Consider the following 15,306-nt stretch of genomic DNA (forward strand, 5'->3'; position numbering starts at 1 on the left):
CTTACTCCCAGGGGTAATACCCTTATGATATTTACAATATAAAACGTTTGCTGGCATGTTTAATCGTTTTTATATATACTTTGGTGATAAAACTTTATTGGGGCCTAGTTTTTTCCACATGGCTGGCTTAAATTTTGCCTAGAAACATTTTCCTGAGGCTTTCCACTGTGTTACTATGAGTGGGAGGGGCCTATTTTAACGTTTTTTTCTCCAACATAGGTGTGTCCGGTCCACGGCGTCATCCTTACTTGTGGGATATTCTCCTCCCCAACAGGAAATGGCAAAGAGCCCAGCAAAGCTGGTCACATGATCCCTCCTAGGCTCCGCCTTCCCCAGTCATTCTCTTTGCCGTTGCACAGGCAACATCTCCACGGAGATGGCTTAGAGTTTTTTGGTGTTTAAATGTAGTTTTTATTCTTCAATCAAGAGTTTGTTATTTTAAAATAGTGCTGGTATGTACTATTTACTCTGAAACAGAAAAGAGATGAAGATTTCTGTTTGTAAGAGGAAAATGATTTTAGCAACCGTTACTAAAATCGATGGCTGTTTCCACACAGGACTGTTGAGAGGAATTAACTTCAGTTGGGGGAAACAGTGAGCAGACGTTTGCTGCTTGAGGTATGACACATTTCTATCAAGACTTAGTAATGCTGGAAGCTGTCATTTTCCCTATGGGATCCGGTAAGCCATTTTTATTAAATAAGAATAAAGGGCTTCACAAGGGCTTTAAAGACTGGTAGACATTTTTCTGGGCTAAAACGATTGATTTATAAGCATTTTTAATAGTTTATAGCTTTGAGGAGTTATTTTATTCTTGGGAATTATGTTAAAGAAACGGCAGGCACTGTATTGGACACCTTTTTCACTGAGGGCCTTCTCTAATCATAGGCAGAGCCTAATTTTTGCGCCACTAATGCGCAGTTGTTTTTGGGAAGCAAGGCATGCAGATGCATGTGTGAGGAGCTCAGATACATAGAAAAAGCTTACTGAAGGCGTCATTTGGTATCGTATTCCCCTCTGGGCTTGGTTGGGTCTCAGCAAAGCAGATACCAGGGACTGTATAGGGGTTAAATATAAAAACGGCTCCGGTTCCGTTATTTTAAGAGTTAAAGCTTTCAAATTTGGTGTGCAATACTTTTAAGGCTTTAAGACACTGTGGTGAAATTTTGGTGAATTTTGAACAATTCCTTCATACTTTTTCACATATTCAGTAATAAAGTGTGTTCAGTTTAAAATTTAAAGTGACAGTAACGGTTTTATTTTAAAACGTTTTTTGTACTTTGTTATCAAGTTTATGCCTGTTTAACATGTCTGAACTATCAGATAGACTATGTTCTGTATGTGAGGAAGCCAAGGTTCCTTCTCATTTAAATAGATGTGATGTATGTGACAAACAATTTAGAGAAAATGATGCCCAAGATGATTCCTCAAGTGAGGGGAGTAAGCATGGTACTGCATCATCCCCTCCTTCGTCTACGCCAGTCTTGCCCACACAGGAGGCCCCTAGTACATCTAGTGCGCCAATACTCCTTACTATGCAACAATTAACGGCTGTAATGGATAATTCTATCAAAAACATTTTAGCCAAAATGCCCACTTATCAGCGAAAGCGCGACTGCTCTGTTTTAGAAAATACTGAAGAGCATGAGGACGCTGATGATAATGGTTCTGACATGCCCCTACACCAGTCTGAGGGGGCCAGGGAGGTTTTGTCTGAGGGAGAAATTTCAGATTCAGGGAAAATTTCTCAACAAGCTGAACCTGATGTGATTACATTCAAATTTAAATTGGAACATCTCCGCGCTCTGCTTAAGGAGGTGTTGTCTACTCTGGATGATTGTGACAATGTGGTCATTCCAGAGAAATTATGTAAGATGGACAAGTTCCTAGAGGTCCCGGGGCCCCCCGAAGCTTTTCCTATACCCAAGCGGGTGGCGGACATTGTAAACAAAGAATGGGAAAGGCCCGGCATACCTTTTGTCCCTCCCCCTATATTTAAGAAATTGTTTCCTATGGTCGACCCCAGAAAGGACTTATGGCAGACAGTCCCCAAGGTCGAGGGGGCGGTTTCTACTCTAAACAAACGCACTACTATCCCTATAGAAGATAGTTGTGCTTTCAAAGATCCTATGGATAAAAGATTAGAGGGTTTGCTTAAAAAGATGTTTGTTCAGCAAGGTTACCTTCTACAACCAATTTCATGCATTGTTCCTGTCACTACAGCAGCGTGTTTCTGGTTCGATGAACTAGAAAAGTCGCTCGATAAAGATTCTTCTTATGAGGAGATTATGGACAGAGTTCACGCTCTTAAATTGGCTAACTCTTTTACTTTAGACGCCACTTTGCAATTAGCTAGATTAGCGGCGAAAAATTCAGGGTTTGCTATTGTGGCGCGCAGAGCGCTTTGGCTAAAATCTTGGTCAGCGGATGCGTCTTCCAAGAACAAATTGCTTAACATACCTTTCAAGGGGAAAACGCTGTTTGGCCCTGACTTGAAAGAGATTATTTCAGATATCACTGGGGGTAAGGGCCACGCCCTTCCTCAGGATAGGTCTTTTAAGGCTAAAAATAAACCAAATTTTCGTCCCTTTCGCAGAAACGGACCAGCCTCAAGTTCTACATCCTCTAAGCAAGAGGGTAATACTTCTCAAACCAAGCCAGCCTGGAGGCCAATGCAAGGCTGGAACAAAGGTAAGCAGGCCAAGAAACCTGCCACTGCTACCAAGACAGCATGAGATGTTGGCCCCCGATCCGGGACCGGATCTGGTGGGGGGCAGACTTTCTCTCTTCGCTCAGGCTTGGGCAAGAGATGTTCTGGATCCTTGGGCGCTAGAAATAGTCTCCCAAGGTTATCTTCTGGAATTCAAGGAGCTACCCCCAAGGGGGAGGTTCCACAGGTCTCAATTGTCTTCAGACCACATAAAAAGACAGGCATTCTTACATTGTGTAGAAGACCTGTTAAAAATGGGAGTGATTCATCCGGTTCCATTAGGAGAACAAGGGATGGGATTCTACTCCAATCTGTTCATAGTTCCCAAAAAAGAGGGAACATTCAGACCAATCTTAGATCTCAAGATCCTAAACAAATTTCTCAAGGTTCCATCGTTCAAAATGGAAACCATTCGGACAATTCTTCCTACCATCCAGGAAGGTCAATTCATGACCACGGTGGATTTAAAGGATGCGTATCTACATATTCCTATCCACAAGGAACATCATCGGTTCCTAAGGTTCGCCTTTCTGGACAAGCATTACCAGTTTGTGGCACTTCCATTCGGATTAGCCACTGCTCCAAGAATTTTCACAAAGGTACTAGGGTCCCTTCTAGCGGTGCTAAGACCAAGGGGCAATGCAGTAGTACCTTACTTGGACGACATACTGATTCAAGCGTCGTCTCTACCACAAGCAAAGGCTCATACGGACATTGTCCTGGCCTTTCTCAGATCTCACGGGTGGAAAGTGAACGTAGAAAAAAGTTCTCTATCTCCGTCAACAAGAGTTCCCTTCTTGGGAACAATAATAGACTCCTTAGAAATGAGGATTTTTCTGACAGAGGCCAGAAAATCAAAACTTCTAAGCTCTTGTCAAGTACTTCATTCTGTTCTTCTTCCTTCCATAGCGCAGTGCATGGAAGTAATAGGTTTGATGGTCGCGGCAATGGACATAGTTCCTTTTGCGCGAATTCATCTAAGACCATTACAGCTGTGCATGCTCAGTCAGTGGAATGGGGATTATACAGACTTGTCTCCGACGATACAAGTAGATCAGAGGACCAGAGATTCACTCCGTTGGTGGCTGACCCTGGACAACCTGTCACAAGGGATGAGCTTCCGCAGACCAGAGTGGGTCATTGTCACGACCGACGCCAGTCTGGTGGGCTGGGGCGCGGTCTGGGAACCCCTGAAATCTCAGGGTCTTTGGTCTCGGGAAGAATCTCTTCTCCCGATAAATATTCTGGAACTGAGAGCGATATTCAATGCTCTCAAGGCTTGGCCTCAGCTAGCAAAGGCCAAATTCATACGGTTTCAATCAGACAACATGACGACTGTTGCGTATATCAACCATCAGGGGGGAACAAGGAGTTCCCTGGCGATGGAAGAAGTGACCAAAATAATTCAATGGGCGGAGACTCACTCCTGCCACTTGTCTGCAATCCACATCCCAGGAGTGGAAAATTGGGAAGCGGATTTTCTGAGTCGTCAGACATTTCATCCGGGGGAGTGGGAACTCCATCCGGAAATCTTTGCCCAAATAATTCAATTGTGGGGCATTCCAGACATGGATCTGATGGCGTCTCGTCAGAACTTCAAGGTTCCTTGCTACGGGTCCAGATCCAGGGATCCCAAGGCGACTCTAGTGGATGCACTAGTAGCACCTTGGAGCTTCAACCTAGCTTATGTGTTCCCACCGTTTCCTCTCATTCCCAGGCTGGTAGCCAGGATCAAACAGGAGAGGGTATCGGTGATCTTGATAGCTCCTGCGTGGCCACGCAGGACTTGGTATGCAGATCTGGTGAATATGTCATCGGCTCCACCATGGAAGCTACCTTTGAGACAGGACCTTCTTGTTCAAGGTCCGTTCGAACATCCGAATCTGGCCTCACTCCAACTGACTGCTTGGAGATTGAACGCTTGATTTTATCAAAGCGAGGGTTCTCAGATTCTGTCATTGATACTCTTGTTCAGGCTAGAAAGCCTGTAACTAGAAAAATCTACCATAAAATATGGAAAACATATATCTGTTGGTGTGAATCTAAAGGATTCCCATGGAACAAGATAAAAATTCCTAAGATTCTATCCTTTCTTCAAGAAGGTTTGGAGAAAGGATTATCTGCAAGTTCTTTGAAGGGACAGATTTCTGCTTTATCTGTTTTACTTCACAAAAAGCTGGCGGCTGTGCCAGATGTTCAAGCTTTTGTTCAGGCTCTGGTTAGAATCAAGCCTGTTTACAAACCTTTGACTCCTCCTTGGAGTCTCAATTTAGTTCTTTCAGTTCTTCAGGGGGTTCCGTTTGAACCCCTACATTCCGTTGATATCAAGTTATTATCTTGGAAAGTTTTGTTTTTGGTTGCAATTTCTTCTGCTAGAAGAGTTTCAGAGTTATCTGCTCTGCAGTGTTCTCCTCCTTATCTGGTGTTCCATGCAGATAAGGTGGTTTTGCGTACTAAACCTGGTTTTCTTCCGAAAGTTGTTTCTAACAAAAATATTAACCAGGAGATAGTCGTGCCTTCTTTGTGTCCGAATCCAGTTTCAAAGAAGGAACGTTTGTTGCACAATTTGGATGTAGTTCATGCTCTAAAATTCTATTTAGAGGCTACAAAGGATTTCAGACAAACATCTTCCTTGTTTGTTGTTTATTCTGGTAAAAGGAGAGGTCAAAAAGCAACTTCTACCTCTCTCTCTTTTTGGCTTAAAAGCATCATCAGATTGGCTTATGAGACTGCCGGACGGCAGCCTCCTGAAAGAATCACAGCTCATTCCACTAGGGCCGTGGCTTCCACATGGGCCTTCAAGAACGAGGCTTCTGTTGATCAGATATGTAAGGCAGCGACTTGGTCTTCACTGCACACTTTTACCAAATTTTACAAATTTGATACTTTTGCTTCTTCTGAGGCTATATTTGGGAGAAAGGTTTTGCAAGCCGTGGTGCCTTCCATCTAGGTGACCTGATTTGCTCCCTCCCATCATCCGTGTCCTAAAGCTTTGGTATTGGTTCCCACAAGTAAGGATGACGCCGTGGACCGGACACACCTATGTTGGAGAAAACAGAATTTATGTTTACCTGATAAATTACTTTCTCCAACGGTGTGTCCGGTCCACGGCCCGCCCTGGTTTTTTAATCAGGTCTGATGATTTATTTTCTCTAACTACAGTCACCACGGTATCATATGATTTCTCCTATGCAAATATTCCTCCTTTACGTCGGTCGAATGACTGGGGAAGGCGGAGCCTAGGAGGGATCATGTGACCAGCTTTGCTGGGCTCTTTGCCATTTCCTGTTGGGTAGAGAATATCCCACAAGTAAGGATGACGCCGTGGACCGGACACACCGTTGGAGAAAGTAATTTATCAGGTAAACATAAATTCTGTTTTTTAAGGTTCTTCAAGAAGTTCCGTTTGAACCTCTTCATTCCATAGATATCAAACTTTTATCTTGGAAAGTCCTTTTTTTGGTAGCTATTTCCTCGGCTCGTAGAGTCTCCGAGTTATCTGCCTTATAATGTGATTCTCCTTATCTGATTTTTCATACGGATAAGGTAGTCCTGCGTACCAAATCTGGGTTTTTACCTAAGGTGGTATCTAACAAGAATATCAATCAAGAGATGATTGTTCCATCCTTGTGAATCACAATCTGGACGTGGTCCGTGCTTTAAAGTTTTTACTTACAAGCTACTAAAGATTTTCGTCAAACATCTGCTTGGTTTGTTGTCTTCTCTGGACAGAGGAGAGATCAAAAGGCTTCGGCAACCTCTCCTTTTTTTTGGCTAAGAAGCTTAATCCGCTTAGCCTATGAGATTGCTGGACAGCAGCCTCCTGAAAGGATTACAGCTCATTCCACTAGAGCTGTGGCTTCCACTTGGGCCTTTAAAAATGAGGCTTCTTTTGAACAGATTTGCAAGGCGGCGACTTGGTCTTCGCTTCATAATTTTTCAAAATTTTGCAAATTTGATACTTTTGCTTCTTCGGAGGCTATATTTGGGAGAAAGGTTTTACAGGCAGTGTTTCCTTCCATTTAAGTTCCTGCCTTGTCCCTCCCTTCATCCGTGTACTTTAGCTTTGGTATTGGTATACCACAAGTAATGGATGATCCGTGGACTGGATACACCTTACAAGAGAAAACACAATTTATGCTTACCTGATAAATTTATTTCTCTTGTGGTGTATCCAGTCCACGGCCCGCCCTGTCATTTTAAGGCAGGTAATTTTTAAATTTAAACTACAGTAACCACTGCACCCTATGGTTCCTCCTTTCTCGGCTTGTTTTCGGTCGAATGACTGGCTATGACAGTTAGGGGAGGAGCTATATTGCAGCTCTGCTGTGGGTTCTTCTTGCAACTTCCTGTTGGGAATGAGAATATCCCACAAGTAATGGATGATCCGTGGACTGGATACACCACAAAAGAAATACATTTATCAGGTAAGCATAAATTGTGTTTTCGTGGTCCCTAAAAAGGAGGGAACTTTCCGTCCGGTTCTGGACGTAAAGTGCTTAAACAAGTTTCTGAGCATCCCCTCGTTCAAGATGGAGACGATAAGGTCTATCCTTCCCTTAGTCCAGAAGGGACAGTTTATGACCACTATAGATCTAAGGATGCTTACCTTCATGTCCCAATCCACTTTTAGTTCCTAAGGTTTGCCTTTCTGGACCAGCACTTATAGTTTATTGCTCTTCCGTTTGGCCTAGCTACTTCCCCAAGAATTTTCACAAAGGTTCTGGGGACTCTCTTGGCTGTAGCCAGACCTCAGGGCATTGCAGTAGCACCTTACTTGGACTAAATGCTGCTACCATCCTTTGTCTAGCGGAAGAACATTCAGAATCTCTTCTCTCTCTTCTTCGATCCCATGGATGGAAGATAAACTTGGAAAAGAGTTCTCTTATTCCAAGCACCAGGGTAGAATTCCTGGGCACTATAATAGACTCACTAGTCATGAGGATATTTCTTTCAGACCAGAGACGCTGCAAGCTGGCTTCGGCATGTCTTGCCCTCCGAACCTCTTCAAGGCCCTCTGTGGCGCAGTGTATGGAGGTGATTGGTCTCATGGTGTCCAGCATGGACATAATTCCCTTTGCCAGGTTCCGTCTCAGACCGTTAGAACTGTGCATGCTGAGACAGTTGAACGGCAATCATGCGGATCTGTCTCAACAGATCTCTCTGGACAACTGGTCAAAAGAATCTTTCTCTTTGTGGCTCTGTCCAGATCACTTGTCCCGAGGGACATCCTTTTTAAGACCATCCTGGGAGATTGTGACTACAAATGCGAGTCTCTCAGGATGGGGTGCCAAGAAGGCTCAGGGCCTTTGGTCTCAGGAGGAGAGCTCTCTTCGGATCAACATTCTGGAACTTCGAACAATCTTCAATGCTCTGAAGGCTTGGCCCCAGACAATATCACCTCGGTGGCTTACATCAACCACCAGGGAGGAACGAGGAGCTCCCTAGCAATGAGGAAGGTATCTCAGATTCTGGAGTGGATGAAGGCCCACAACTGTTCCCTGTCAGCGATCCACATTCCGGGTGTTGACAACTGGGAAGCGGATTTTCTCAGCAGACAATCCTTTCATGCGGGGGAATAGTCTCTCCATCCCGAGGTGTTTGCGGAGATATGCAACAGGTGGGGGACTCCGGAGATAAATCTCATGGCGTCCCCTCTCAATACCAAGCTACCCAGGTATGGGTCGAGATCCAGTGGTCCTCAGGCAGAGCTAATAGATGCATTAGTGGTGCCTTAGAGTTTGTCTCATATGCCGTTCAGCCATTACCTCTCCTTCCTTGAGTAGTGGCCCGCATCAAGCAGGAGTGGGCATCAGTTATACTGATTACTCTGTCATGGCCGCGAAGGATGTGGTTTGCAGATCTAGTGGGGATGTCGTCATCTCCTCCATGGAAGTTACCTTGTCACAGGGATCTGCTGCAACAAGGTCCCTTTGTTCATCAAAATCTAGATTCTCTGAGGCTGACTGCGTGGAGATTGAATGCTTAGTCCTAGCTAGAAGAGGTTTCTCGGAGAGAGTTATTGATACGCTCATTCAAGCTCGTAAGCCGGTTACTCGCTGCATCTATCATAAGATGTGGAGAACTTATTATTCCCAGGATTCTTTCTTTTCTCTAGGATGGTCTAGAGAAGGGCCTTTCGGCTTACTCCCTTAAGGGACAGATTTCGGCCCTATCTGTTTTACTGCACAAGAGGCTCGCTGAGCTTCCAGATGTTCAGTCTTTTGTTCAGGCTCTGGCTAGAATCAGGCCTGTGTTTAGATCTAGCGCTCCTCCTTGGAGTTTAAATCTTGTTCTTAGTTTTGCAGAAGGCTCTGTTTTGAGCCTATGTATGTAGTTGACATTAAATTACTGTCTTGGAAGATTATTTTTCTACTGGCCATTGCTTCGGCACGCAGAGTCTCTGAAATGGCTGCCTCGCAATGTGAGCCTCCTTACCTAGTATTTCATGCTGATAAGGCTGTTCTTCCTAAGGTCGTTTCAGATCGCAACATCAATCAGGAGAATGTGGTTCCTTCCTTGTGTACTAATCCTCCTCCTTCAAAGGAACGGTTACTTCATAATTTGGATGTGGTTCGGGCCTTGAAGTTCTATCTTCAGGCTACGAAGGAGTTTAGAAAGAGTTCTTCTTTGTTTGTTGTCTATTCTGGGATGCGTAGGGGGCAGAAGGCCTCGTCAACTTCCTTATCTTTTTGGTTGGGGAGCATTATCGCTTAGCTTATGAGACAGCAGGACATAAGCCTCCTTAGAGGATTAAGGCTCATTCATCTAGAGCAGTGGCTTTCTCTTGGGCCTTCAAGAATGAGGCCTCTATTGATCAGTTTTGTAGGGCGGTTACCTGGTCCTCCTTGCATACCTTTTTCAAAATTTTACAAATTTGACGTTTTTGCTTCTGCTGAAGCAGCTTTTGGTAGAAGGGTTTTGCAGGCTGTGGTGCCCTCAGAATAGGGTCCACCTTACTTTTACCCTCCCATTCATTCAGTGTCCTCTGGAGCTTGGGTATATGTTTCCCACAAGTAAGGAATGAAGCCGTGGACTCTCCTCATACAGAAGGAAAGGAAATTATCTGGCAAGCATTATTTATGTTTTTAATGACACAATGTATTTTGCACATCAAAGAGTTCAACTTTTTTCATTGGCATAATATTACTGCCTCCATAATTGGTTTAGGGGGCTGTTTCAGTGGCTTACATCAGGGTTTCTCAAACGTGGTCCTCAAGTACCCCTAACAGGTCAAGTTTTCATTATAGCTGAACTAGAGCATAGGTGAAATAATCAGCTGATGGGTAACAGCAGTTTAGAAACCATGGTTACTGACCAGCTAATTTTTTCACATGAGCTCTAGTTCAGAGATAATGAAAACGTGGCCTGTTGGGGATATGTGAGGAGCGCGGTTGAGAAACACTGGCTTACATTACAATTTGGACCGTTTACATTTAGAAACATAATAGGTCTTCTAAAACGGTGTTCTTCAATTACAGTTTTCAAGGCCTACTAACAGGACAGATTTTAGGATTAACTTGGTGAGGACAGGTTTAGTAACCATGTTTACGGAGTAGCTGATTATTCGTTTATTGGTGCTCTATTTAAGATCTTTTAACTATGATTTTTTAGTGTGTCTTGAGGGCTAGAATGTAAGAACCCTACTCTTAACGTTTTCTTAACATCTATATGCTGATAAGAGCAGATATTTAGACCATCTTGATGCATATCTCCATCAACACAGTCCTTACCACTCAATGCAGTAGCATTACATAATTAACAAGTGCATAATAAATTATTGTCTTTTTAACACCTACTCTGAATTTCACATAAGCAGCAGATTTTTTTCTTCAGACAAATGTATTTGTTCTCCAATTCTCCGGCCCCTTGTATTATGTGACAGATATCACCCAATCAAAGGCTAGTATACGCTGTGAGCTTGTGCACATGCTCAGTAGGATCTTGTTCCCCAGAAAGTGTGAATATAAAAAGACTGTGCAATATTTGCTAATGGAAGTAAATTAGAAAGTGTATTTAAACTGCATGCTCTTTCTAAATCATAAAAGTTTATTTTGACTTGAGTGTCCCTCTGACTGTTTTTTACATATACATGAAATTGATGGTAGTTATGTTAAATCAGTCTATTGTCTTATTGTCTTATCAACAGGATCCATATACATTGATTAAACTACAGAATGTTTAAATAATATGGGTTTAAGCACCTTTAGGCACATCTACACAGGGCTGTAATAATAGTTCAATATAGAAGTTCTGAACAGACAAACAATACGTCAAACAGGCTAGAAACAGATGCAACGTGAAACATCTTTTCCACATCTACTTCAGAATGATTAATCACTCATCTTTATGTTTTAAATGTAATAAAACTGGATTAAACCTAGTGGGACAAGATCCATCAGAGGAAGTACAGGCCCTATGTTAGTAGAATTCTGAATCATAGGAACAATTTTAGGATTGTGAACGTCTCATCTCTATTCAAGTCAGGATATTCTGTATGTCTGGGATGATAGTATTTGTAGGCTTAGTTGAGAAACACTTATCAAGATCAAGGATGTTGAAAATTGTGGTCAGAAAAAAGGAACTGCGATTTTGTACCTTTCAGTGAACATAAGGTCAAGTGTGTAGCCTCCTTGGTGAGAAAGACCTTTAGAAGTATTAGAGCTGTTTCAGAAAAGATAAACCAGTTTGAGGTGATAGTAACCTAGAAATGCATGCAGGTGTTTCTGTGTATGGTATATAACTTGCATTTGTTAAATTGGAGGCGAGTGAAAGGGAAGAAATAAAGAACTTCTGTTTAAAAGTACAGCGGAAAGAGTGTAGGATGCTCACACCACCTCATTTTCTGTTACCAGCTAGGGGAATATAGCTAAAACAAAGCCTCAATATACTTCAGCAGGGGAGAATGGATCTGACAAAATCTGGAATGTTAATGGATTAACACAGTTACCATGGGACACTAGTGCAAACATAGAATGCTATGAATTAGTGTATTTTCTTCTTAAATGGAAAGAGTCCACAGCTGTATTCATTATTTTTGGGAAATAAGAACCTGGCCACCAGGAGAAGGCAAAAGACAACTCCTCCCACTCCCCTCATCCCCCAGTCATTCTTTGCCTTTCATCCCAGGAGGTTGGCAGAGAAGTATCAGAAGTTTTTCTTTTTATTATTTAATTTTTTCTATTAATGTTTCTTATGGAGGGTGCTACTCTTCGACAAGAATTGTGAGTTTTAAGTAGTCCTGTCAGTCTCTCGTGTGAGGGCTTGGGCGAAAGTGAGAGTCTGTAGATGCAGTGGGAGCTTCCCCTGCAACACCAGCCCGACTCGTATTCACAGCTCCTTTTCAGCACTTGGCGTTGTCGAGCTTCGCTTCGCTACCTGCTGTCCTCTCTCAAGTCCATGGCGGAGGCGATGCTACCATCCGTCACACTTGAAGGGCCGTGTTCTTGTTCCACGGCGTAGATTCCGGTAAGATCGTTTCACTTTACTTTATTTGCAATGTACTGTAATGTGAATGTTTCCTGAGAGGCTACCACCTTGCGGGTCTAACTTATACATAACGGTCTTAGTGAGTCTCTTTTAGTATCTTGGAATCGAGGGTTAATATCTCCTGAGGGGGGTTATTGACCAGGGGGGTTTATAATCATGTTTGTTATGTGATTCAACCTGCTTATGTGTGATGTTTACTGGGCTCGTGGTTGGAACATTGAGTCCTTTGGAAGTGTCGCAGCCTTTTGGTTGGGCGCACTTGTTTTGGACTGAACGGTTCACCTTGTGTTAGAGCGTGGTTACGTCCCGTTTTTCCATTTGCGCATTCCCGACCGCGTGGCTAAGGAAATTTTCTAGTCCGCAGGGGTCTGGTCATAGGAGGTGGTGAGTGCCCCAGCCATTCGGGGTGTCAGGTGCCGTTTTAGTTTTCACTACTTTAGTCCATATTTAAATATCCTCTATCCAGTTATGGAGGATTCTGATGCTGAGACTGTTAATTTCAGATTCAGTTCTCAGGTTATCATTGTTTTTTCATGTTCAACTAAGCATTCGAAAGGATCTGTGGGTCTGTGAGGTGGGAAGGATTGTTTCAGTCCTTATAGCCTTCAGGCATGGTTGACCAGGCAGGGGAGTTTTTCCGCGGCGTCATTCTATTTGACATCTGATTTCATCAGAACTTAGTTTCTTCCCCCATGTGGTGGAGGGTTTAATGCCCCTTACTGCTATTGAGCAGTTTGGCCTTCATTTTTTAGGCCTCTGGATTTGTCCTTTTGGGCTTGATCCAATATCTTGTACAAGATAGCTGTCTAGCATGCGGTAGGTTTGTAGTTTGAAACCTGTTGCAGCTCTTGACACCTTGCAGGTGTACGTGTAAGCTGTTTCTAGTATTTGGGTCTTCCATTGCCTCCGGGTGAGTGGATCTCCTTTTAGGGATCTGTGTTTCCGGGTGATGATTGTTCTCCGTAGGGACTTTTGTTTAGCTCTGGGTTTTGTGGAGCTGGGTAGGCTTAGTGCCTTCTCTTCCTTGTGTCCTTTGCTTGTGCGGAGGCGTTAGGGAGACTAGTCCTGTTAGTAGGATTTTTTTGACCTCGAGGTATCCCTTGGTCGTCCTGAGGGTCTGAGAAGTATCTTCATACGACTTCTAGCCTTGCTCCTTGGAGCGTTGGACTTTAGCTAGGGGTCGTTCCCTCCTTTGGTTGGGGCTTTTGAGTTCTTTCGCTATCCTGGATTTTCTGGATATGCATCCATACCCTTGCGTCTGGCTTTTTTGCCAGTTGGGGTGTTTAGTTCAAGGGTAAGGTTTGCCTGAACTATTGGGTACCCGGACCTGTTTTCCTCACTGAGACTTCCGGTTGCTGAAGCTTTGCTTGGCCTTTTTACTGTCCCAGTCTTGGGTGGTGTTTGAATCTTGGATCTCAGGGCTTAACCGGGTGTCCCACGGTAGTGGGGACTTGGACTGTGTCCATGCTCCAGCTACCTAACCTGGTCATGGTTGGCCAGGTTTTCTGAGTATTTTTTACTCTTTGTCACATCTGGTGTTTAGCTGTGTGGCTTGAGCCTCAAGGGTGGTTGGTTCATACCCAACTGCTGGCGTTGGATGTCCAATTTCTGGTGCGCCTTAGGGTTGCATTCCCCTGGTCAGCTTGCCAGTGTTCCTGTGGATGCCCTGCTCCGCAGGCGAATGGGTTGAATGTGCCTCCGCTCAGAAAGCTACTTGTAGGGGGGTCCTTTTCTAGGACATCTGTGTTGGGAATTTCTCTTCCCATTAGCTGGTGCCTTTGGGCCTTGAGGACAGTTGTTGCCCTTCCGGCATCATCCCTTTTCTTTAGGGGATATTCTCCTTCCTATGGAGATAGTCTGGGGGTCTTGCTGGCTCCAAGCAGACTTGTTGGGCCTTTATTTGATAGATCCTTAGGTCTATGGCCTTGTTGTCTGTTTCAGAGTCGGGTTGTACTTGTGCTCTGTGGGGATGGCTGTGCTATCTTTACGCTCGTTCCTGTACCTGTTTCGGGATTCTTTTGTTTCCCTGTCTTGGATCCCGGAGGCTGGGTTGGTCCAGCTGAGTGTGGGTCTGCAGGTCAGGATGGCCGAGTGGTCTATGGAACTGCGTTTGATGCAGTCTCCTCTGGATGTGTGAGCTTTGTTGAGTCTATCCTGTTAGCTTAGTCTGCTAGGGTATAGATTTTCCTTTCAACTTGCTCCATGATTAGAAGAGGGTTTACTCTTTGGGTTTTGAGGGTATACTCTCCTTCTCGGGGGGCCTCGATTTGAGGTTTTGTGTTCCCCTTTTCAGGGACCTGTGTGTAGGTCCGGCGACTTAAGTTGCCTGGAACGTGCCCTCTGTCTGGGGGTTGCTTTTGCGGTCTGTTTCTTGCATGACTGCTTCCTCTTCCTTGCAAGTACCCTCTGTGTTGTCCTGTTGTGGACTCTGTGTTCTCAACTTGGGGTTTTGCACCTGGATGTATTACACACTTTTTCATGGTCGAATACTTTGGTATTCTATGGCCAGACACTGGGAGGACTTTGCCTCTTCAGTTGCATTTCATGCTTGCAGGATATTAGAGAGACGTCTGTTCTGTCTCCGTGCCCGGTCTTATCCCGGGTTTCGCTTGGTATAGGCGTGGCCTCCTTTCCCTTTTTGGGCCCCTTTGGGTCTCTGTGAGCTGGGCTCACTCGTGGAGGTGTTCTTTTTGTATTAGGGGATCTTTCAGTTTCCTTGGTTCTCCTTTGCCTTGTTCCCTTGGGGGTTTTGGCTGGTGTCTCCTTCGTTTGTGGAGATGAGCGGTGGGGGACCGTTTGTTGGGTGACGGTGTCTCCTGGAGGACTGTTGGCTCAGTCGAGTCAGTTTTCGGTCTCTAGTTTGGCTTCTGGACTAACTGCGAGTCAGTGTCATTGGGGCTTTTCCTCTTAAAATTTTCTCTGCTTTTTTTTTTTTATTGGGTAGAGGTTCAGGCCTGGTACCCTCAGTATGGGCCATTTATTGTACCCTCCCGTCTTGGCATTCATTGTTCTCTATAGCTTGGGTATTTTCCCAAAAGTAATGAATGCAGCTGTGTACTCTTTCCATTTAAGAAGAAAAACATAAATTATGCTTTCCTTTTCTTCTG

At 44.1% G+C, this 15,306-nt stretch overlaps 1 protein-coding gene across 2 annotated transcripts in view; it reads left to right on the plus strand.

The window, feature by feature from the left end:
- The window catches only part of RIC1 (RIC1 homolog, RAB6A GEF complex partner 1), a 514,431-nt gene that overhangs the window by 284,638 nt on the left and 214,487 nt on the right, over positions 1 to 15,306 (plus strand). The window lies entirely within an intron of this gene.

The sequence above is a fragment of the Bombina bombina genome, chromosome 2 (genome assembly GCF_027579735.1).
Source record: "Bombina bombina isolate aBomBom1 chromosome 2, aBomBom1.pri, whole genome shotgun sequence".
Taxonomy (NCBI): Eukaryota; Metazoa; Chordata; class Amphibia; order Anura; family Bombinatoridae; genus Bombina; species Bombina bombina.